The 23,030-nt window shown below is 40.7% G+C and overlaps 1 protein-coding gene across 1 annotated transcript in view; it reads left to right on the top strand.

The window, feature by feature from the left end:
- Positions 1-3,632: 3,632 nt before the first annotated feature.
- The window catches only part of pde4ba (phosphodiesterase 4B, cAMP-specific a), a 219,449-nt gene continuing 200,051 nt past the window's right edge, over positions 3,633-23,030 (top strand). Inside the window, exon 1 of the mRNA XM_050056037.1 lies at positions 3,633-4,047. The gene's annotated coding sequence lies outside the window, so the exon portion shown is untranslated. The remainder of the gene's footprint in view (positions 4,048-23,030) is intronic.

Here is a 23,030-nt window from a genome sequence, read left to right as displayed (position 1 = left end):
CAGATGATTTATGGCAACATGGGAATCTCTTCAGACGTCATCTGTAATTGTAAAATGAGGCAGATGTAAAATGCAGGTTGTGGGAATTCACTGAGCTCATGTTGCTGAAAAATTAATCATACCTCTGGTGATGCTAATCATGCTGTGAAACATTATCTTCACATTATGTGCTCACAATCATGCAATTTAGTCTGTGTGTTTTAGAGATTTTCATACAGTTGTGGAGAGTGTGAACTTCCCTGCAGCCGAATGAATGCAGAAACAGTAGAACTGGTCATTTCACATGAGCTCCAGATCACTCAGTGCTCATACAAGGCAATGTTGTTTCACTTATTTTCCACTAAAACATTGACTTAATCTCTGGGGACAAAGTCAAGAAATGTCTGACAGAAGTACAGTATGTTATTAGAGCTGAGAAATGTACTACATTTTATTAAATGCACAAAGGGCGACCACATTCCCATGGAGCTTAATGCTTCAAGAAGTCTTTCATTTTCCATCTCTTTGTGTTGAGGACAAAGACGTGGACATGTTTAGCCTTGGTGAGCACATAGAACGACCCTGAATAAATACAGCTTATCTGAAGTGTAACCTGCATCTACACTCACAGGTAAGGCAATGCCAGAAACAAGGACAAACGTTAGAGCAATTACTAATACTCAGCCTCTTACATTTCAGAGTAATCTTTGATTTTGCCGGTCAGAAAATCCTGCACATTTTATCTATGCGCATTTTTAATCTATAAGTGTAATCTTTCGTATATGTGCAATATTTTATCCATTATGTGCAATTCCATTGTAAGCTTACTCTGGCTGTATAATATTCTCTTCCTGAAACTCTGGCCAACCCCATGATCACAACTGTGTAGGTAGGTGTGCTGTGAAACCAAAATTGCTCCAGGTGGATGAACTGTATGTGTGTAAGATTACATCTGAGTCACTTTGGACAGAAGCAATTGACACATGTATGCAATGTAACACTCAGATGTCTCACCAGAAGTTGGCAGTGCAAGTTAAACTGTTTACCTTGGTGCAGTTACTCTTTCAAGACACTTTGTGCAAACAAGACAGGTGTCAACAAATCTTAGCAATACTAATTGTTCTATCTCACACAGGCTCAACCCTCTACTGGACTCTACAGGTAACACTCACCGCCAATCAAAAGCACGCAGTCACCCACTGAAGTTTGCATAAATAGTAGCCAGCCCATCAGAATGTGTATACCCAAATGTGAGCAGAGCCCACAGTATATATAGGAGGCGACATCTGCTATCCTTTTAACTCTTCAGCAGCGGTGATTGCTCAATGATACACCATCACGTTTCTGTGCTCCCTGATGACCCGAGAAATGTGGTGTGCAGGGTCTATATTGCTTGTCTTTAAACCCCTACGTCTCTGCTGTGGTGGCCTAGGCTACAGTTACTAACCTTTACTAACCATTCATTCCTATGGGAATCTCAGTGATATCTGATGTGCCTGCAAAACCCCTCCCCTTCGTAATATTTCAGTGTGGAATTTGCCTCGAGTACGTTCAAAAAATTGAACTTGTGTGGTGGATTTCAGAGAGACCGTATGACAGTGTGATAGCTTAGCTAACAGGCTGCTAACTAGCTAACAGGCTATTTTCTTCGATTCAGTAGCCTGTGTTCATCATCAAATGAGTTTGTATAATTAAAAAGAACTTGTGAATCTGAGTAATGTTATTCTGCTAAAATATGGTTATACATACAGTCAGATTGTCATTATGACTTGATCAGCTGTTCATATGTCTTTTTGATTAAATATTTCAACATGCTATGTACCTGGAAGTCCAACATCTTCATTTGTTGCCATGCAATATTGGTCATGTTTTTGTCCTGGTAATGTTACAAGCGCATATGTTCCAAACTACTAGATAGCAAAAAATGGACGAAATTTGCCTCTCCCCCATGGCTACGGGTAGTTTCTTTACGTTTTTTATGCATCCGTAAAGAAATGCACTTCTCTGTGTTGGACATTAGAGACATTATCTGTATATCTACAGACACCAGTCACATATGTAAGTGGAAAGGAGATGCTAAGTCTGGATAGGCATAACCCTAAGTTAATGTCAAGTTACGACCGACTTATCTTAGGAAAAGGCACTTGACTTAAGGCTGTTGTTACACTGCTATGATAAACCAGGCTCGTTAAACCTCATCAGCTAACGCTAGCAAGTCCGTAATTTAGTGCCTCTCCCTCTGTGTTGCATTGGACATGAGAAACATACCTGGAGCCAGGTCTCACTCCATAGTCTTGTGCTTGGGCAGTAACTTGGGGCATCAGAAACCAACAAAAAAAGGCATCCTTTAACATCGGCATGATACACAGCTGGATGCCATTATAGTTTAACGGCACCTGGCGGCATCAGGGGGAAAAGCGGGGGGACAAGGACGAAAGTTAAGGGCGGCGGAAGTCCGAGTAGGGTGGGCAGGAGGGGTGGTGGATGGGTCCAACAAACACCGACTTTAACACGAGAGGGCGGTGTTAGCGTCCTGTAAGATTCTAAAGCCAAACCCTGTTCTTTTTTCCTAAACCTAACCAGGTGCGTTTGTTATTGAAGGAAAAAAAACCCATAAATTCGCAGTGTTGTAACGACGTAGTGTGTTTATTTTGAAAGAGACCGTATGTATACATTAAATTTACTGTGAAAGAAGACAATGCATGTAACAGGCAGAACTTGACATGGTGTCCCAGAACATTAACAACCAACGCACCCAGGGTACCTTGCACATTGTATGTGGACGTGGAAAGTCCATGACCAAACATCAATATGTGATGAGGTCGGAGTGAGAATGTGTTGGACCTTCCCTATCTGGTGAGGTGTGCATGGGTTGACTCACTGCCAGGCCATCACTCCCACTCCTCGTGACCAGCTCGCTTGGACTGGTGACTCAGCTGGACACCCCTTGGGTGCCGTTCCGTTGGACCAGTTGGCCAGCTCGCTCTTCTTTGTGGTTGTTCAGAGTAAATGTGTTATATGGATAAATCATGGTGGCATGTCACACGCTTTCTCAGTCTCTTTTTGTCTTCAGAATGTCTTGCCTCTGGCGTCTTCCTTGTGGCATGCCCATTTAGCACAAACTACCGATAAAGCTCTCATAACACGATACATGTTGATCATCTGCTGAAGTTATTGATGAAATCCATCTTGATCCATCATCCAACCTGGGTAAAATTAATAAATAAAAGAAAGAAAAAAGTGTTGGAGAGTTTCTTTAATTTTTGGCAAGTCTTTATTAATTTAGCTAAAACACATCTTAGTTGAGTTTACAGACATAAAGATGTTAGAAAATGTTTAGAAAATCATACAATGAGATTTTATTGTTATCAAAAATGATCAAGGTTAATATTTACAGTCCAAACCTTTGCCAGTGATCATAATGATTAAAACTATAAGCTTCATGTTTCTTTATAATCTCATTGAAGCTTCAGTCTGCTGATGGCTGTTGAATCTGTAACTCATTGCTGGCTGGTCCCACACCAGACTGAGAAGCTCTGATCGTCTCTCTCTCTGTCTCTCCGCCTCTCAATTGGTCCTCGCCTGCTGAGGAGGAGGGAGGAGGAGGGAGGAGGAGGAGGGATGTGCGAAGGGGATCACCGAGTTTCAGATGCATTTGATACGCCAACCCCCCCACACACGAGCACTCATCGCTCCTGGAAGCAGGCTTGTGAATGGTTACACGGAATACAACTGGGACAAACAGGAATCAGTTTGATAAACGCGCCGGTTTTCTTTCAGTAGTGTTTAAATATCGGAAAAAGTGGACAAGCAAGAAAGCTTAGATCATGTGAATACTAAAAAAACGAGTGAAGGATTATCCTGCTCGTTGGGGGCAGCTGTGGAGTAAACATGCTCCAACATAGGATGCCGAAAAATTCACGCTAATACGGAATAAAATCCATGCTTTGTGTTTGTGTTTTTTTTTTTTTTTTTGATGTGGTGACAGCTGCTCTCTCCCGTCCGAAAACGACGCGCAGAGACGTCGGGATTCCCTTTGTCCCCACGTGTGGATGAGCTGTGGAGAAGGTAATCAAAAAGCTTTTGTTTATTAAATGTTGTCGACTTAGATTTTCATTGTATTTGTCAGAAGAGCTTGTGTTTTGATCCTGAACCTTGTAGTTAAGAAAAGGGCCGAATAAAAATGGGATTTTGGAGATATAAATTTCGGTTGGCTTTGTTTGGCTCCTGTCATCGTTAAGTTCACCTTAACCTTAGCCTTTAACCCCAGACGTCCCCCTCTTTCTTTTATTAAAATTGTTAGGCTGCATCCAATCAAAGTACTCCAATCATATTCATACAGGCAAATATAATGCATGCCTATAACTCTCAGATATAGACTTTAAGGTATTTCAAGTCTAAAAATACCATTAAATGTCAGCAATGTGCCTTATATCTTTCACTTGGTAGGTTATGTTTACTTATTTTTAATTAGATGTTGGTACAGAATATACATATTTACTGGGCTCTTAGAAATAACAGTGCACCTGCCTGTCAGCATAAGTGCCACTGATTTACCTAAACATGTTGGGGTTACATTTCCATCAGCAGTGTTGTTATTAATGTCATCCATACCTGCCTCAGTACCTTGCAGGAAAGTGCTCATTAGTCCCAAAAGAAGACACTCTGGCTATGTGGATGCTACCTGATAGTGAAACAGAGTTGACCTGCTCTAAATAAGTGCATTATTATCTCAAAGAGGTGAATCTATCAGAGCCAGGGCTACAGCTTCCTGCTGTCCAGTGTTAACCCTTAAACCCTGCAATGATTGAACTCAATTGTCCATTTTTAAAAGAGGATTAAATTCCTAATTCCCCTTAAATGCAGTGTCTGTCAAAACTGGTTCGCAGCGCTGTCAGAACTGTCAAAGCATCTGCCTGTCACTGAGCTTGGCAACTTGATTTCAATTATTGCAGAGGACAGCAGCTCTTCTGCAACGCTGTTTTTGTACCTGTCAGTTTCAGATCTCATGATGGTCTTTGCAGACAGACTGGTCTTCATGCTGTATCTGACGAGGCGGTCTTGTATTATCACATAATTAGCATTTCTTTTTTTTTTGATCTGCAAACAAAAGCTTGTGTATGTATTCATATCATGAACTGAAATGCAGATTTGGTACGATGGGATTTCCTCGCAGGTTGGAGAGGCAGTGCGGGGACTCCCAGTGGTGACAGATTCAAACCAGCAGGGTATCCTGCTTTGTGAAGGAAAACTGTGAACAAACACACAAATCAATCTGCTGATGGGCTCGCTGGCAGGAGTGTTTCCTGTCTCCAGCAGCTCTGTCATTTCTGTGTCTCTCTCAACTCACCTTTTATGTTTCTCACATACCTCCTGATTTTACACCTCACAGATGATATTCTCTCCATGAATCCCAACTCTTTGACTTCTTGACCTTTTAAAAATGTCCATTCTCCTCACATCTCCAGTCTATAATTCCTTCTGTGTCTCGCTCTCATTCCCTCACTGGATGGAAGAACCATGTGACATTATTCCTCCATACCAGTTGTTCCATCCAAAACTGACAGTCTATTGATCTGTTGGCTTACACTTCATGTTTAAATGTGGAAACCCACTGATCCAGCGAGCAGAGCTGTTAGCGGAGAAGCACCAGTGTACTGAGTCCCACAGCACATGAGCAATTACATCTACTATACTAACTGTCAAGATTGACTTGTGCTATTTACAAATATTTAATCGGTGTCATTATGGGACTGAAATTGGTAACACTGACCCACTTTGAGATTGTAATTGAGCACTCGATGATGTGGGCACTTTGATTGCATTAAAGAGTGTGTGTGGTATTGATGTTGGTTACCCACAGGGATATGCATGCACATTAAACCTTTTTGATTTTTATTGCAGTAATCACACATTCAGTAATTTAGCACTCAGCATGCATGCCAACCAATTAGCCTGCTTAGAATCACGTAGTGTACATTCACCCAGAAAATGGGCACAATGTATGATCACAACCTATCATTGCTACTCTGCAGACATCTCAACTAAAGCAAAAAAAAATCTCGCTTTCAGACACTGATTAATTCCTGCTGGTGCCTCCTTTCAGCTGCCACCGGACATGTTTTATTCATTTATTGATTATTTTAAAGAGAGTGGGCCCATCCACTCACCTTTTTGTACTGTTATTGTGCAGATGGTGACAGAGATACAGCAGAATTGGCTCTAGCCAGATTTAACCCAGGGTAAGTTAGTACACACAGATAGTAAATCCAAAGGTAGCTGTTTGATTAGGTCTGGGCACTACAATCCAGTTCCTACTGGAAACAGCTGACCTATTCCTGTCAAGAGTCACGTTATATCTGTCAGTAAACCTCACAAAGCCAGGCTGCCCCTCTTGTGCTCCTTTTCTGTCATGAGATTTAAGTGTGAGAGGCAGTTCAAGTGGACTGATCCATGTCAGAACGATCGTTCAGCATGTCTTGAAAATCCCAAACCTTGAGAGCTGTTATTTCAACTACTGCATGTGTTGGTTTTGCAACCACATGGCCTATTTCTCCTATTATTATTTTTTGGAGGGCATTTTAAGCTATTATTGGAGAGCGGGGGTAGACAGATGGCAGGAAATAGGGTGCAAGAGAGATGAGGAATGACATGCAGCAAAGGTCCTCAGCAGGACAAGAAGGAGACTTTGGGTTCATGGTTGACACCTTAAATTCTAAGGGCCCTGTTACAGCAAGCCAACGGTCAGCTGAGTGTTCCAGGGATGATTTTTTTCTTTAGACTGATGTGGAAGTAAGCATCACCCTGGTTCCCTCGTCAAAAAGCCAAAGGGATTTTTCCATTGGGTTTTGGATTACTGCAGAAAATAATCTTGATGGCGGACAGAAGTTTAAGATACCTCCACTTTTATGATTTTTGAAGGTAAATGTGATTGCCAGAGGTAAAAAGCTAATGTTAGGCTATGAATAAACTACACCCTGGTTGCATGACTTAACATTGCCCCCACAGCATGGCTGTTCAGGGTGATGACGTTCTGTAGTCGCACTAAGCCACTTGTTAGCAACGGCCTTTTTTAAGACTCATAAAATCTTCCAAACTCATGAGAATAGGGTACTTATGGCTGTATTTTATGTCGTAGAACAAAACATGAAGGTCTCTTGAGCTTGTGTTAACCACAGGCCTTATTTCAGACATCTAACCAAAATCCCATTCAAACAATACATTGACTTTGAGAGGAGGGAACTGGAAGTGCAGAAATGCTAACTCATTTCTGGGTTTTAAGACCCATGTCTGGGGCATCTGTCACCTTAGTTTTTGTGTGTGTCCCGCACTGTTGGCCCTAGTTTGCCCTTTTTGACCCCTGTTTTATTTTCGTCTGACTCAGCATGTTGAAGTGTCAAAGGGTCCAACGGTGGAGCCCATTGGTGAATTGAATCATTCTGATTGGCAATTCAACTCAGTGTGCAAGAAGAGAAACGGGAGTCAGTAATATAAACAAATGACTCAAGTCAAGAGAGAGTGAAATAGAAACAAACTTGTCACAGTATAGTTGTTTTTTTTAACTCTTTAGCAGAAGTGTCTCTTAACTGTTTGTGTTGTTGTTCGCTAGTGCACAGTAAACATCACTAGTTGGGTTGTGTTGTCAAGGTGCTAACTGGTTAACTAGCATCTTGAACCTGTTCTGTCAGTCTTTTGGTTTCCCTTTTTTGATGACAAATACAGACTACCACCTTCTGCTGCTACAGGTACACAGGTACAGACTGTTCGCACTAGTTGGCTGTTGGCTGTAGTCTTTCTGATGTGTTCAGGTGCAACTTTTTTGCTGAGACACAGGCGACATGAGGCGATGCGGCAATTGGCCTTCATCACCACTACTTCTTTGATGTTGGTTTGGTGTGTCTGGACCTTAAGCTGGCAGGGTGTTCCACATGGCCTATTTACTGACCAATAAAATTCCATTGTTAGAAATTTATTTAATCTAAACGCCCGTTTTGTTCCTCAAGCTTGGAAAAATCACAAGCAAAGAACACTGATGGCTCAGTGAGAGGTTAGTTTGTCCATTCAGGCGTAGGAAGAGTTGTTGGTGGTGTGAGGAGCAAAGGAGCAGACTGTCAATCATTTATCGCACATCCTACCCAAAAGGATTTGTCCTAAGAAAATGCTTATCGGGCTACAATAAAAGAATTGAAATTATGGGCTGTCTTTGCAAGGTTAATTAGAGATAAAAGACTTTTGTATGACAGCTTCTTATCCAGGAAGGATAGTGTATTTCCTTTTTGACATCACCTTATTTCACACTCCCTCAGCTGTACAGTATGCTTTCACACCTGGTAGCTGCACAGTGTTTTGACATTGTATCCACTGAAGATTTGCTGACCACATGTGTTCTTCATCAACACCCTGCTTCACAGCTGCATACTTTAAACCTTAAAGGTGTATATTTATGCGGTTGGCCATGAAAGGCTCCAGTCTCCAGGAGCAATTCCTGTACCTCATCGGTTGTTGTAGGAGGAACTGAGTTTACACAGGTTGTGAGTCAGCCCCGTCTTTGGCCTGCCCGCTGCCCATTGGGCTACCACCACTCTTTTCATACATGTGATATTCATCTCTGTTATTATTAAACACCATGCTCCACATCACATTTTTTCTTCCTTTGCAGCCCCTGCCCCCAGCATCCTGTCATTTTAATTGCTATATGGATTATTTGAATGTGCAACTCAATATCAGGGCTCAATTCTGCTCTCATAGGGGATATAATTAAAGATCAGGTCAGTTTCTCAGGCTCTTAACAAGTATGTGTAATATTGGATCAGTTTGTTCCAGGTAAATAAGGAGTAGTTGAATCCAGTTTATAAGATATTTAACTCCAATTCATGCATATTTATTTACTTATTTATTTATTTATTTTTTGAGTGACGCCATCACTATATTTGTCCTAGCTTTTTTTTGAAGTTGATTAAAACACTTGGCAGATCCCCCAGACAGAGGATGCATCTGTTAAATATCCTGTACTCAAAGAGCTGTTTGAAACATCTAATGAAAACAGGCAAACGTGGGGCATGCCAACAACCAATTACCCCTGTTTATTTTTCTTTTCTTAGGAACTGACAGGGTGAAAATATTAGACTTGTTTATGTGTACACAAATCTGCAAGGGCTGGTGTTTTGTAACTGTAATATTCCTGCTGCTGATCTGTGTTGTTATTCTTCAGCGGGTTGTGTCAAAGCTAGGTAAAGTTTTATACGTGAAGCCCCAAGAGAGTGTGTTTCCTCTTGTGTGTTCTGCCTGATGTTCATATCCTGTGCATACATTGTGTCTAATGTGTGAGCTGTTGATGCATACTTAAAATGTATGTGCTGAATAGCCTTGAGGAGCTGTTAGTTTTAATCAGTAGCACATAACCCTTTCCTGCCTTCCAAGTTCTAATTTTAACTCCGATTAATGTGGCTGGCTCAATTTGTGCAGACTGAAGTCAATAATAAGAATAGGAGAGGTAAAAGCATATAAAGCTAGATAGAATTGGTCTGAATGTAAAACTATATCACCAGCAATGTTAGATTTCACTCATTAGGTTTGTTTGTTTACTCTAGCTGTCAGCAGAACGTCTTAAACTCATTTCCAATAAAATAGTGAATAGAATTATAGCAACTCTTACCTTTATTGCATTTCACACAGCACTTAGAGAAAATTTGAACATCCACAACTCCCGCCTTCCTCCAAAGTCCCATCCCCCTCCTCCTGCAACTCCGCCTCCCTCCAAAGGCCTACTCCTCCCTCCTCCATTACGTCCTCATTACGTCTATGATAGACGTAGGCGTTGGCAAGGTAACGTTAGATACACGGAAGAGGAGAGCGAGTGTAACGTTATAACCAAGAGAGTCAAACACAACCCCGGAGTTTTAAAACTCAACCGGAGTCAGTGATCACTGATGAGTTTTAGAATAAGGTTACAGTGCTAACGTTAGATAGTAGCGTTAACGTTACTTGTAAGTGGAAACGCACAAGGAAGATGACGTTAATGTTTCAGAGGCTACGCTACAGTAGGCTAACGTTAGCCATTAGCAACTGGATGCTGTGTTGTCATATAACGTTAAATGTTATATTAGAAGCAAACTAAACATAATGTTACCTGTCCCACACAGTCAAACGCAACCCCGGAGTTTTGAAACTTATCCGGGGTCAGTGATGACTGATGAGTTTCACCATATAACGTAAGTGGGAACGGAACGGGAAGACATGGTACGTCAGTTGGAGGCTTCCACGTGGGGAAGATAGACAGGACGCTCGGCTAATCATTGCAAGTTTACTTAGAACCATATGAGAATGGTATAATTATGAGTTTTTATTTCTGGTAGAATTCACTTACATTTTAGTGTGCCATCACCTTATTAATAGCATTTTAACCTAAACAAAGAAAAGCGTAAAATTTCCAGAAAGGTAAGTGTTGCTTTAAAAGAAAATGAAAGTGTTTTTAATTGAATGCAATTGACACATACTCTCAGCCAATTTTTGAGTGTTTCAAACTGGTTAGTCTGCTGTTTTGCCACGTATCTGTTGCTTTTCTTATATAGTCAATATGGTGTGTGAACATGATAGATGTCCTCCCCACATGTTTCCTGTTATTCAAATCAAATTGTAGGTTCACAACAGACCATTCCTCCTCTCCTCGTAGCATCAATTTAGAAACTTCCACATCCATCCAGCCATCATCTTATCATCTTCACCGGGCATTTTTAAGTGGTGCTTTCCCTCCTCTGGTCGATGGAGACATGGCAGGATAATGCCCACAGCTCTACAGGTCAAACGGAATTGATGTATAATGGTGCCTATGTGGCTCAGCAGGAGGAGCAGAGACAGAGGAGTGTGTAAGCACATGCAGTACTATGAGACTAAGTTTGAGAAAGAAATGTAGAGTAAGAGGTTGTCAGCCTACTGTAATGACAGCAGTGGCAGTCAGAGCACATTTCATGATAATTGGGTTTTTGTTGTCAAGTACAGAGCGGAAAAGTATTCTTATTCATTAACCTGTAAATACAGCATCTGCACAGGCAAGAGTTATGACATTAAGACATTATTCTTCAGGTGCCAAGTCTATCTATCGAGCTGAGATTAAAAACATATGAGGAAAACATATGAGGTGTCACCTCAAGGTCTTGTTGCAGATGTTGAGCTTTCAATCAGACCGCAAAATCTTCATCACCAGGTGCACTTTGCTCAGTTGTGTAATTTTGATATTCAAATATTACACAACTGTTATTTTTTTGCTTAAACACTGAAGTTCTGAATTCATTCTTGACCTTGACAACAGTAGTTAAAAAAACAGTGTTGCTTGAAGATCCATTTTTGGCTATTTTTGAGCTTTCAATCAAATTATACGTCCTTCATAAGCAAATGAATATTACAGAGTAGTTGTCACACACTGTGGCTGTCTAAGGCTAGATGTAGGTAAGGATGAAACCTTTATTGGTTTCTCGGACAGATAGTATCCGTTTTAAATGTTAAACGTCATTAGAACCACATTTCATTACCGTGCTTCGAAAAAGTCATGGTAAACACCATCCAGCATCAACTAAAGTTAGCAACAGCCTCCCAGACACAGGCACATCATGCACTGTGGGTTTGTTTTGCCATTTATTTGTTTACAGAGTGGGCGGCAGGCATAGGCGTCATTTAGGTATGGCGAGGTATGGCAGCTGCCATACCTTGGAATCGGGAGGAAAAAAAAGAGAGAGGTTCTGTAGTCATCTTACTTGTGAGTGTCCTTCATATTTGTTGCAAGTGATCAGATGTGATATGTTAGATAGTCCGAGGCGCACTGGCTGGTTGTTTTCATTGTATTGCACTTAAATAGGTCAATAATATGCTCATCAGTGAATACGAGTGTTAGTGAATACGAGTGTTATTGAATCAAATTGTTCGCCACTTCGCTCCTCCACGAGTTATGAGTTATGTGAGCTATCTGTGTGTTGTAAAAGCATTTTGCTCTGCTGCTGTAGACAGCCTGTCTAAATGATGTCTTGAAGCCTGTCTGATTGTATGTGGGGTTTTTTCTTCATGTCGGCATGTTAAGCTTGTATTTTTGGTCTCCGGAGACACTCCAATAAAATCGCCTATACAGTATTGTACCAAATTGGCCTTTGTTTTACTGTGTTTCATACACCGGACCCCTTGGTTATCTTCTAGAAATGAGCTTGTAATTAATTTATTTTCTGACCAAAGCAAAGTTTTATATAAGTTCATATTTTTGAAACTCCATCATCAGTAGCTCTGTGACGTCATGTCATATTGCCACACCTTAGCTTTTGCTGAAACGACACCCTAGGCGGCAGGCAAACCCAGTGGTGCTACTGGTCCCTTAATCCTTGTCTACAGTAACACAGACACTCAGGAAAGGCTATCTTTGATGTTAATGCACATCTGACATGAATTTGATATGTTTACATAAGCTATTGGCTATTTTATGTTCATATTTGTGGTTTTCAGTATAAAACTTACAAACTGTGATAAATATTTCACAGTAATCATGATTTAAATGTTCATGCTATTTTTTCTTCTAGATCTGGGATGTGCTGGATCTCAACATATACTGCTTAATTTTGAGGAGAAAAGTTTTTTGGGCTACTCGAAGCAGGCCATGCTAAACTCCACAACCCATTTCATACAATGACCAAAAAGTAAAGAAAGGCCTGCTGTAAGTCTTCTGGGAAATGTGTCTTTGACCCATTTAAAAGGCTGCAGCTGTTAAAAGCCTGCTTTATTGTACTACCCAAACACTACTAGCCCATGATGTTATTTTTTATTGTAGGTCAAACTGTGGGTGGTCCATTTTTAGCATCCAATGTCGATTGAATTTGATTCATTTTTTTTTCTGTCTCACTTTTGTTGTCAGTCTGTCCGCTCTTCTCTGTCTCTCTGCTTGACTCTGACAGCCAGTCTTCTCATTAAAATAATAAACCAATGAGAATAACTGTGGTTATTAATTTAATCAGTGAATAATCAAAGGGGCGCCCTCTCCCGCCTTTCATTCACTGACTCTGAAACAGTATTACCCTCACAAAGCTTGAGCTGACAGAAATGAGGAGATGAACTAGATAATTGAGAGTAATTAACACACCAAGCAGCCGGCTCGTGTCCTCACGTTCGAGACAAGCTGGAGCTCAAACTGATGAGCTGATTGAGGACTAGGATCGGGAATGGTTTTCTGTGAAGGAGATGCTTGTGAGTGATATAATGCAGATACACTTTGGGTGAACACAGATCGTTCACATCAAATATTAAGCACTGCCTTTTTAAAAATGTATTTATGCTGTAAAGTGTATCACATGGCAACAGAGCACATACATCCAGACAAAACACAACAGAACAAGCAGATTGCTTTTCAAACCAGGCTCACATTTATCTTCTCTGGAACCTTTCCCAATTTTATTTTCAATATGACCTCTATTTTTATCTGCCCCTCCTAACATCTCTGTAGGAGGACTGGGTTGTTGCATTTTCTATGTGTACTGGGTGCACCTGCACTCTGCGTTTGCTCTGGCCAAAGTATAAACTAAAGCACAAAGAATACAGTCTAAGGTGGTACTGTAAAGGGGTTCAAAGCTTTATATCAATATCGTGATATGAGCATAGATATCAGCTTAGATTTTGGATATCAAATATGCTGTCTTTTCCTGGTTTTAAAAGCTACATCTTATTCCTTCTGCCAAATTTTCACTGTTTAAAATATTGGCAGTTAAATCAATAGGCCTAATTAATTTGATCTGTTTTTGGATTCGTCGTTCATCGTGGAAGCATATAAAAAAACAATTTAACACAGGGTGAGTAACTGATGACCATATTGTAGATGAAGTATTCCTTTAATATCATTTTTTTTATTATTGTATGTAGGATCCACGGACTTCGATTTGAAGAGTTAATTTGCAAAAACTGGGGGAAAAAAATATAAAATTGAGATATCTTATAAAACAACCCAACATCAGTTGGATTGATTTCCCTGGATTGCTTATTGTAGTTTGCTGTACAAATGTACGCTGCCAGCGTAATTATTTTTCAAATCACTTTCACAGCAGGCATTTTTACCTGCCAAACTTAGGTTTAATAATAAAAAAGTCTATAACCTTGATAGCGGCTTTGTGAGGCTCTACTTAGGTGCTTTGAGCAAAAACATCAGTGTTCTAAATGCTCACAATGAAAGTTCTGACATGGCAATGTTTAGCAAGTGTAATGTTAAATGTTTTTGTTTGCTAAATTGCACCAAACACAAAGTACAACTGCGGTTGATGGGATAATCATTAGTTTTGCATAAACTAGAGTTTTAACCTGACATTTTGAAAATTTAGGGGATCATCAAAGTCAGTCAGTGTCTTCCCCTGGGGATTACATATGCCTGTACAAAATTTCAACCACCATCAACCTAATTGATTACACCTGGTGGTTTCCCTGCTGTGAAAAGTCTAATTGTCTCATATGTTTGTGTCAAGAAGGTCCTCAGTTCATCAGGGCACGGAAAGTCTATTTGAACAATCAATATTCTCCTCTTGCTCGATGTAATACCTTGGTAATCAATACTATGGTGAACTGCAGCAGATAATGACAGCCTCAAGTCTACAGTTCATAACCCTTCCAGACTGACACTGTGATTTCAGAGGAACTCACGTTTGCCCAGATCTAAATTAGGCCTGACCCTGCTCGCTTTGGGGTGAGAGTGTGAACATGGAGATCTAAAATCATTAAAGGATTAGATAAAGTTACTTTAGGGTCTACTGTAGAATTACTGTAGGGTTTTCATCTCAATCTTTAAGCCTATCCAAACGCAATTCTGCTCAGTCATAGTTACATTTGAGCAGCATTGTATCGTGCAGGTTGTTGCGTGATTTATATGTGTGTGTGAACTGTGTTGTAAAAGTAAACCGATAAGCACTTCATAAAGAAACCACACTTGCATCATATTATATCCAGTGCAAGTATAACTATTTAACACTTAAAGTGAACATTTCTGGTGTCTGTATATTTATTCTGCTGTGATTCTGTGGGTGAGCAGTGATGTGTTTGGAATTACAGCCGTGGACTGAATGGTGACAACGAGGGGATTAACCCATGACAGCAGTCTGATTATGATTGGGTCAAACATGGGTTGATCCCATGTACATAATCCCATGTCTAACGGATTGTGTGAAAATGGTATACAGTAACACTGACCAGCTGACAGGATGTGTGCGGAGAGAAAAATAGGGCAGTGCAAGTACAAACATTTTACTTTGCTGTGTCAGAAGTCATTGCTTTTTATTTTGTTGTTGTCTGTTTCATGATTTCAATCAACTAGTATTTGTAGATTCGATCAATCAAGCAATCAAGCAATCAGTCAATCAGTCATTCAGTCAACCAATCAATCATTCGTCACATTGAATTACACAACATACAACACAAGCAGCTCCTTAACCTTGTGCATTGTAATTTAGTCCTTTTCTGCTCACATGGTTGGCTGCTGCTTTATACTGCAGTTGTCCATGTTTTCCAGAGGGTTTCGGTAATACATAGTTTCTGGTTGTGGAACAGAGCATGTGAGCGGAGCGGAGCGGGGAGCGGCTATTTTTTTAAAAGGTGGAGCGGAGCCTTATCTCTCGCTCCAATTTTGTTCTGGTTGCTTATGCCCCATCCAGAATGCATCTTTGCACCTGCGCACACCCACACTATTTTCTTGCAAAACTATGGAGTTTACTGTGTACTTCAGAAAAGAAACTGAGAAGAGAAGCAGCGGTACCTTGGAGAACGGTCCCTACCTGCGGGGAGAGGCGAGAGGGCTTCGGAGGTCGGCCGTTTAACCTGGTCCGTCTCCTCTACACTTTGACTTATTTCCACCCTGCCAGCGGTACCGTGTAGAACGGTCCCTAACTCCGGGGAGAGGCGAGAGGGCTTCCCCGGAGAATCTACCAAGCTCATGTTTTATTGGTGCCATAGCATTGTTCCGACCTCTCATNCCTAACCAAGCGGTTTTTGTGCCTAAACCTAACCAGACCTTAACCACAGGCCATCATGAACAATGGGTTTAATATGGTCGGACCAATGGGCTGTCGGAAAAATGGGCAGACCCCGTTTTATTTGTGAATAGAAGATTACAGGTTAGGGTAGTACGATGCAGTTGTTTTGAGCGGAGTGGTGAGCGAGTGGAGCGGAATAAAATTTATGATGGAGCGGAGCGGACGAACGGCGCAAAGTGACAGGTCTGCGAGCGAGGAGCGGAAATTTTCACCTGCTCCGCTCCGCTCACATGCTCTGTTGTGGAATGATTTAACTCTCCACACATCCTGACCTCAACAAGATGGCTGTATGGTTGCTTCTCCCTAACATTGCACCACTCTGCAGCCACCTATGCACGATGTATAACAGGGATCCACAGCAGAAACTGAACAGCCACCCCACCTTATTCACCACAAAGCACACACCTCCTCTCTTTCTCTTGCCAGAGTCCACTGCATTGTCAGATTGGCATATAGAAAAGAGTCATCCAGCTGAATGGCGCTGTCCAGTAGAGATACAGCCAAGTTCTGGTGAATCAAAGGATATTACAGTTCCTGATATCCTGTCCTTCGCCTGTGCAGTTGCTTGCAGGATGCTGGCTCAGCTGGTGCTCATTCCTCTCCATCTTTCCTTGATGTTTATTGATTAGTTTGAAAACCTTAACCTGACCAGCTTGCTGCTGGCTAGATAGAAGTTGTCAAAAGGACATTTTTCCTCATCCCGATGAGTTACCCGCAGCCACATGCCACCACCATCTGACGTCACCCACATAAAGCACCATCAAGACTTAAGACATGAGCCTAGATTTAGCACAAATTTCATTAATGTTGCATTTCAAGACCTAAATAAAGATGAATAAAGGGTGAATATAGATTAAAGGAGCTCTATACTGCATTCAGATCATTAATATAGCCACAAACAACAATTTCCTTTGTAAAGATATAATGGAGTAATGGCATTCTGAGCAGAGAATGAAGTTACACTACCTTTGTGTGTGATGTGATCCAAGCTTTTCTGTATATTGCGGTGGTGACGATGCTGGCCACACGCATGTTGGTGCATGCAAGTCCCATTTGTGTATTCCACTGGCTAGCTAACAGCACTAACCGCTGATATTGTGTTTTTGTTGTTGTTGTTGCGAATGCATAGTGCCTAGGTTAACAATTTTAGCTCTGTCAGGACCGTTGAGGTTGTTAGCACTGTTCTAGCTGTTAGCTCCCTTAGCTGCTAGCTGCCGGCTTAGCCACCTCCATGTCGACACTCGTGTACATGAATCAGACTCTGAATCTCTGAAGACCACATTCAACTCCTCTAAAAAAAAAGAAATATAAGATAGAATAAAAGCAATAAAAAAGTTTATCCAGGTTTAAAAGGTTAAAGTTTAAAATACTCATTCATTCTATTTTGGAATTTCTCAATTGTGGGATCAATAAAGGTGAATCTTATCTTTTCTAAAATGTCTGATAAAAGTCCATTAACTCTGGTCTGAAAAAATGCAATCTAGAAATATTGCTTTTACTAAAAAAAAAAAAAGTTTTTTGATCTACTGCACTTAAATGAAAAAACAAACAAAAAACACAGACATACTGTCAGATATTGTTGACCCCCTCCCAGCAAACACACACATTCCTGTCTGTCTTCTTTTTTGTAAGACTAGGTTCCCTTTCTCTTTCCCTCTGCATCAATTTTTCCTCTTGATTTTTGTAAATAATGAACACAGTTAGTGTAAAGTCCCTACTCGGAGTGTTTTCTGCTCTCCAGTTCATGCTCAACAGGAGAGCAGTCCTCACGATGATTGCTTCCTCCTCATTACAATGACACTGCTTGAGGGAGTGGATAAATGAGGGACACTAATCAAGTTTTTTTAATTGTCTCACCAAGAACTCATGAGATTGTTCCATGAGATGATTTCCCCAAGACTTAGTCAAGCAGGGGTTGCTAGGATGGATGAAAAATGGCTTTGTTTGAAATGACAACATTCACGTCGGGTGTGAAATCGGAGAAGAGAGAGGCTGAAAGAGACACAGTGGAAAAAAAAGAGACTTTTCTCATTAGGGAGCTCCCTGAGCGCCGTTTTCTGTCTCACACTGATGATCTCCAAGGAAGAAAGTGGAATCCCCAGACAGAGTGGACTGGAGCCAGCAGATAAACTGCCGTAGATGAAGTTTCTCAACAGCTCATTCAGGACCTAGATTTTTGAGGCTGAAACACATAATTTGGACTTCTATTTTCCTAAGATAAATCCTGTGCTACACTGGCTCAGTAAAGCTAGGTTTGGGAAAAAAAAGGTGAAAAACCAGAGTTGAGCAGTGAATCTATTTCCACTGCTCTTACTCTCGCTCTGTGATTTCTCTCCTCTACACTATTTTCCATGTGGGAGGCTTTCAGAGACTGTAGGCTGCAGAATGATGTGATAACATAGTTTCACATACATCCCTCCACCATAATGCATCTTCAGTGTGTCACGAATTCATCTGAGAAAAAAAAAGAAAGGAATTCTTTGTCTTTGTCTTTCTAATTTAATCTCTTTGCTGTTCTGGCAAAAGTTGTGGTGTCAAATTTTGTGTGTTGCTAAGGGCAATGATGTTTCAGTCAATGAGGTGTAAATGGTTCTATTTTTGGTGTGACCCCACTAGAGCTGCATATATATCATTTAAATTGTAATGGCAATGCCATATTTAGTTGAAAGAGATTTTCAGGAGAAAACTGCACTTCAGAATGGAGCTTTCATTTTTCATTGGTGTTTCGGGATCAGTTCAATGTTCAAGTTGTTTAAGAAGATAATGTTGGAAACAATTTTCTTTCATTATCTTAATTCAACAAGCAATTAGTTGCGTTTAAGCAGTAAACTGAAAATAGCAAAAAGGCAGAAATAACTAACCATTAAAATCTGTTAATTTATTGCAAGTAATATTGTTATTTTCAACATTATCGCATATTTTCCTAACATCGCCGGCCCTAGACCTTACTGGTAAATTATTTCGTAATATTAGTGGTAGACTTGGGTGGTAGTATAGTATAGAAATCCATCAGATACCATCATAAATACAGCTGCTCATCTCTCTCTTAACGTCATACAGAGAGGCTGTACTGAGGCTGTATTGTATGTAGTGCACATCCCATGCCACTAGAGGTCAGTCTAGTGGCCAGGCAGCTGAACTAATGAACATGGTGACTGGCTGTGAGAGGTGGGGATAATGTTACAGGACTGTAAACAGTTGATCCTGCAACAGCAGAGACCACATGTTTTCACATCTAACTTATTGAATTATGGGGTTATTTTGACCAAACCAGAGCTGGTGACTGTTGGAACAGTGGACTAACCAACTAGACGACTACCAAGGCTATGTTTCATGATGAGTCAACAAGGCAATTAAACCAACGTTATCCTTACGCCTGGGCCACACTGCCTGTATAAGCGGCACGTGTGCATCGCAGTCCTCTTGGGAGCTATTTTCTGGGCCCATGAGTAGTCACACTGCCGGCTGAGCAGTGCTGCTCAGGCAGGGCTAGGTTGCTGTTCAGCTGCAGAACATCAAGAGAGTAAGAGTCTTGCCTATTTTTTCTGCGTGATGCACAGTTTTCAGCACAAATGGACAAGGAAAATGGTTTTTGATAATCATATTGACATCACCCCACCTTTCACTATAGTTTCAATGTCTAGATCACTCGCCGACATGAAAAATATAAATATTTCTTTTTAACTCAACTTTCTGTTTCCACTTCCTGTGCTTATTAAAGAAATAGGTGTAAGAATATTAACTTTGTGAGTGCATTTAGTTTGTTTATCAGACTGAAAAAGTCAGGAGAGCTTGTGAAACGTAAAGAACGTTTACCTAATCATAAGCGTAAAGGCATCAGTCGAGGCTAAACTGTACACTAAAACATATTTCTGAAAACATTTGAGGTGAGAAATAGATGATGCAGTGACAGAATCTTCCTACAGGAAGTGAATTTTTAAATGCAGGTTTTACCAAATGGCCATGTTATCCCTGGAAGCTTTTAATGGCACCTTTGCCCGGACATCTGTGTGCTTTAAACTGGATTAGTGCAGGGGAACCGGTTGTGGATAAAGAGGATTTAAATCATACACCAATTTTTGGAATTTATTCATGTAAATGGTTTGTCCTTCAGTTCTGGAGGAAGAAAAATAAGATTGCCCATCTGCACTCAGTAAATTGTCATAATCAAGTCTGTTTCATCAAAAAGGATTATTTGCTGCTATTGTGGGACTGCAATTTTATACAACTGATTTACTGAACCCCAAGCTGAAATGTCTCTATTACAGGGGTAGTTACAATTTCCTTGACATTGTAGTATCTGACGTGCCACATGTTATGTGATGGCCTGGGTCTTTCATGATCAGTTAGGGGCCCAGGTCAAGGATAGATAAGCTAGGTGAAAGGTTGGATTCCATCTAGATTGTCTTTCTGTCACCTGTCACATTTTGTCTCAAAGTTCACAAAAACAACCGAACTCTATATAGGCAGAGTACTTGGAGCTGTTTTTCAGAGCAGTTCATATTGGCTTCGAACACTTAGATTTGATGCTGTACTTCTTGTAATAAACGTTTTCTATATACAAGCAAGATGGTGTCAGCGGAGTCTCCTTCATCACCTTCACATCATCGCTATTTAATAAATAACAACATTAAATGGTATGAGTTGCTGACTGCTAGCAATATTGGTGAATAAAGATTGTGTTGGGTTACCAATTCTGTGAGATGGTCCAACAAACTGGGAACAGAACTGAACAGGAGCTGCTGAGTTTTAACCTTACAGAATGAAATTAAGTTCGATGATACAAAGAAAATGAAGCATCAGATATGCAACAAAAATATTGTATTATGTTGTAAATAATAAGAAAGAATCGGGTGCCATATTGTTGCTTTTTATTAGCTGGCTGATATCTCTTAACACAGGATGACAATAGTCTGAGCTACACTCAGTGCATTACTTCTAGCCAGTAAACCTTACATAAAAGAAAACTGAATCATCCCTTTAAAGAGATGATGAAATACTGCCAAGCTGCTCTGTGTAAGCTTGAGATTCTCCTCCTTTTACCAGGAACAGGCTACTGCTGAAATACTTAAGTAACACCAAGCTTTTTAGCTCGATAAAAATAGATGCTTTTTCTTACAATAAATAAATGGAGAACAGAAATGTATATAATTCTTCATGCGGAGAAGAAAGCATTCTTGCTCTGCTGTGACTAAGCCTCAAATAACATTTTAAAAAGATAATTATTTAACACGTTGAAGTGACAAAATAACTTGTCCATTACACATATAGAATAACAATTCTCCTGGCAAGTATTTAATACATAAATGAAGTTGTTCACTGACGTGGAGTGACTGGCTCATGAACTCCTGTTTGCCGTCCCCTCCCCCTCTCGTCTCGAGGATTAAATTGTGTATCGAGGGTGTTCTCTGAGAATCTATTAATATCAAAGTATTCATTAATGTAAGGCCAACAAATCAAACAGTTCTTAGAATTTGGTTAAGCTGCTTTGTATTGGCATCACGTTATCAGTGTGTGCACACTCTCCCTCTGTTGCCGTCTCCCTTTCACTCACAGACAGACACAGTCCTACACCCACACACATAAAGACGTATGATGATCAAATACATGATGAGGTAAAAATTTCAAGATTTGGAGCTGTCTGGATATTCTCAGCTGTCAGCTGCAGAAACCAGCCGTGGCATTGGATGCTGTATTATATTGGGAAACAATCACAAAGAACATTATAGAAATAGATATTGGATTGGACTCAGTGATGGCAAATAAAAATATTAGGGGGCTCTGATTGAGTGATCGAGTGGATTCGTCCACACGGCATTTTATTTCTGTTGTTGTATGCCTTTCGTCTACTGGTGTGATGCAAGAGAATGACAGTTCATAGTAAATCAATGAATTAATGCAGACAGGCTGGCTGCTACTGCTGTGTTCTTGTAGCGTCTCATTTCCACCTCGGATTTTCACTGGGATGTTAATTCTCTTTTAGAAATGCCACCGGGTCTTTTAATCATTTCCTGGATCACTACAGCCCCTTACTCAAGCTTTTAACTCCTTAAGTTGAATTAATAAAGAGCCAAAGAACAGACCCAAACAGCTGATGATCAGACAGTTTAAGGCTTTAACTTAAAGTCAGGTGGCATAAATGGGGACCAGAGGATGGGCAGACTGAGAGGTAGACAGTGAGCTGCTCAGATCCTGCTTCTCCTCCTCTGTCAGGTGTCCCACTGCACCAGTCAGTCAACAGGACAGGCGGGCAGCTTGTTATCTCCGCTCTTTTAGTCTGATACATGACATGCTCTGTTGAAGCCACCTTCCAATGACGTTGTTGCATGTGAAACAGAATGCGTGTGTGTGAGAGGTACAAGATGAGATGCGACAGAACACCATGTCACATTTTGCCATGACGCTCGGCTGAAATTGTCTCCCTGTGCGACGTTTGAAATTAAATACCTGTGAAGTGCAGTATGGGAAATTAGGCGGGCTTTACAGGTATAACTGTATATGATCCACTTACTGACTAATGGCGGCTTGGAGAGGAAATGTTTGCCTTATAGCTAAGCACCACTTAGGTAGAAATTAATAAAGCTACTCTCTAGTTTCCTCAATAATGCACTTAGTAGCTGCCACATTAGGTACACCTGCCAGTAAACAGTCTGCTCTTCCAAACAGTGAACAATGTCGAGCTGCAATGCATATACTGAGCTGCTAAGGGACAAGAGGTTCAATCACCTCTTGAATTATGCATTAAACAAAAAACAGAAGGTGACATGTCAGTGGACAGAGACAGGAGACTCTTGAAAGGCTGCTACTACTTGCCAAATCTAGCCTTTTAAAAATTAGTTAAAGGGATAGTGCACCCAAAAATGAAAATTCAGCCATTATCTACTCACCCATATGCCGATGGAGGCCCTGGTGAAGTTTTAGAGTCCTCACATCCCTTGCGGAGATCGGTGGGGGGAGCGGCCAGCACACCTAATGGCTGACGGCGCCCCAGACTAACGTCCAAGAACACAAAAT

Source organism: Epinephelus moara, chromosome 10 (assembly GCF_006386435.1).
Source record: "Epinephelus moara isolate mb chromosome 10, YSFRI_EMoa_1.0, whole genome shotgun sequence".
NCBI lineage: Eukaryota > Metazoa > Chordata > Actinopteri > Perciformes > Serranidae > Epinephelus > Epinephelus moara.
This window is presented reverse-complemented; position numbering and strand designations above follow the sequence as displayed.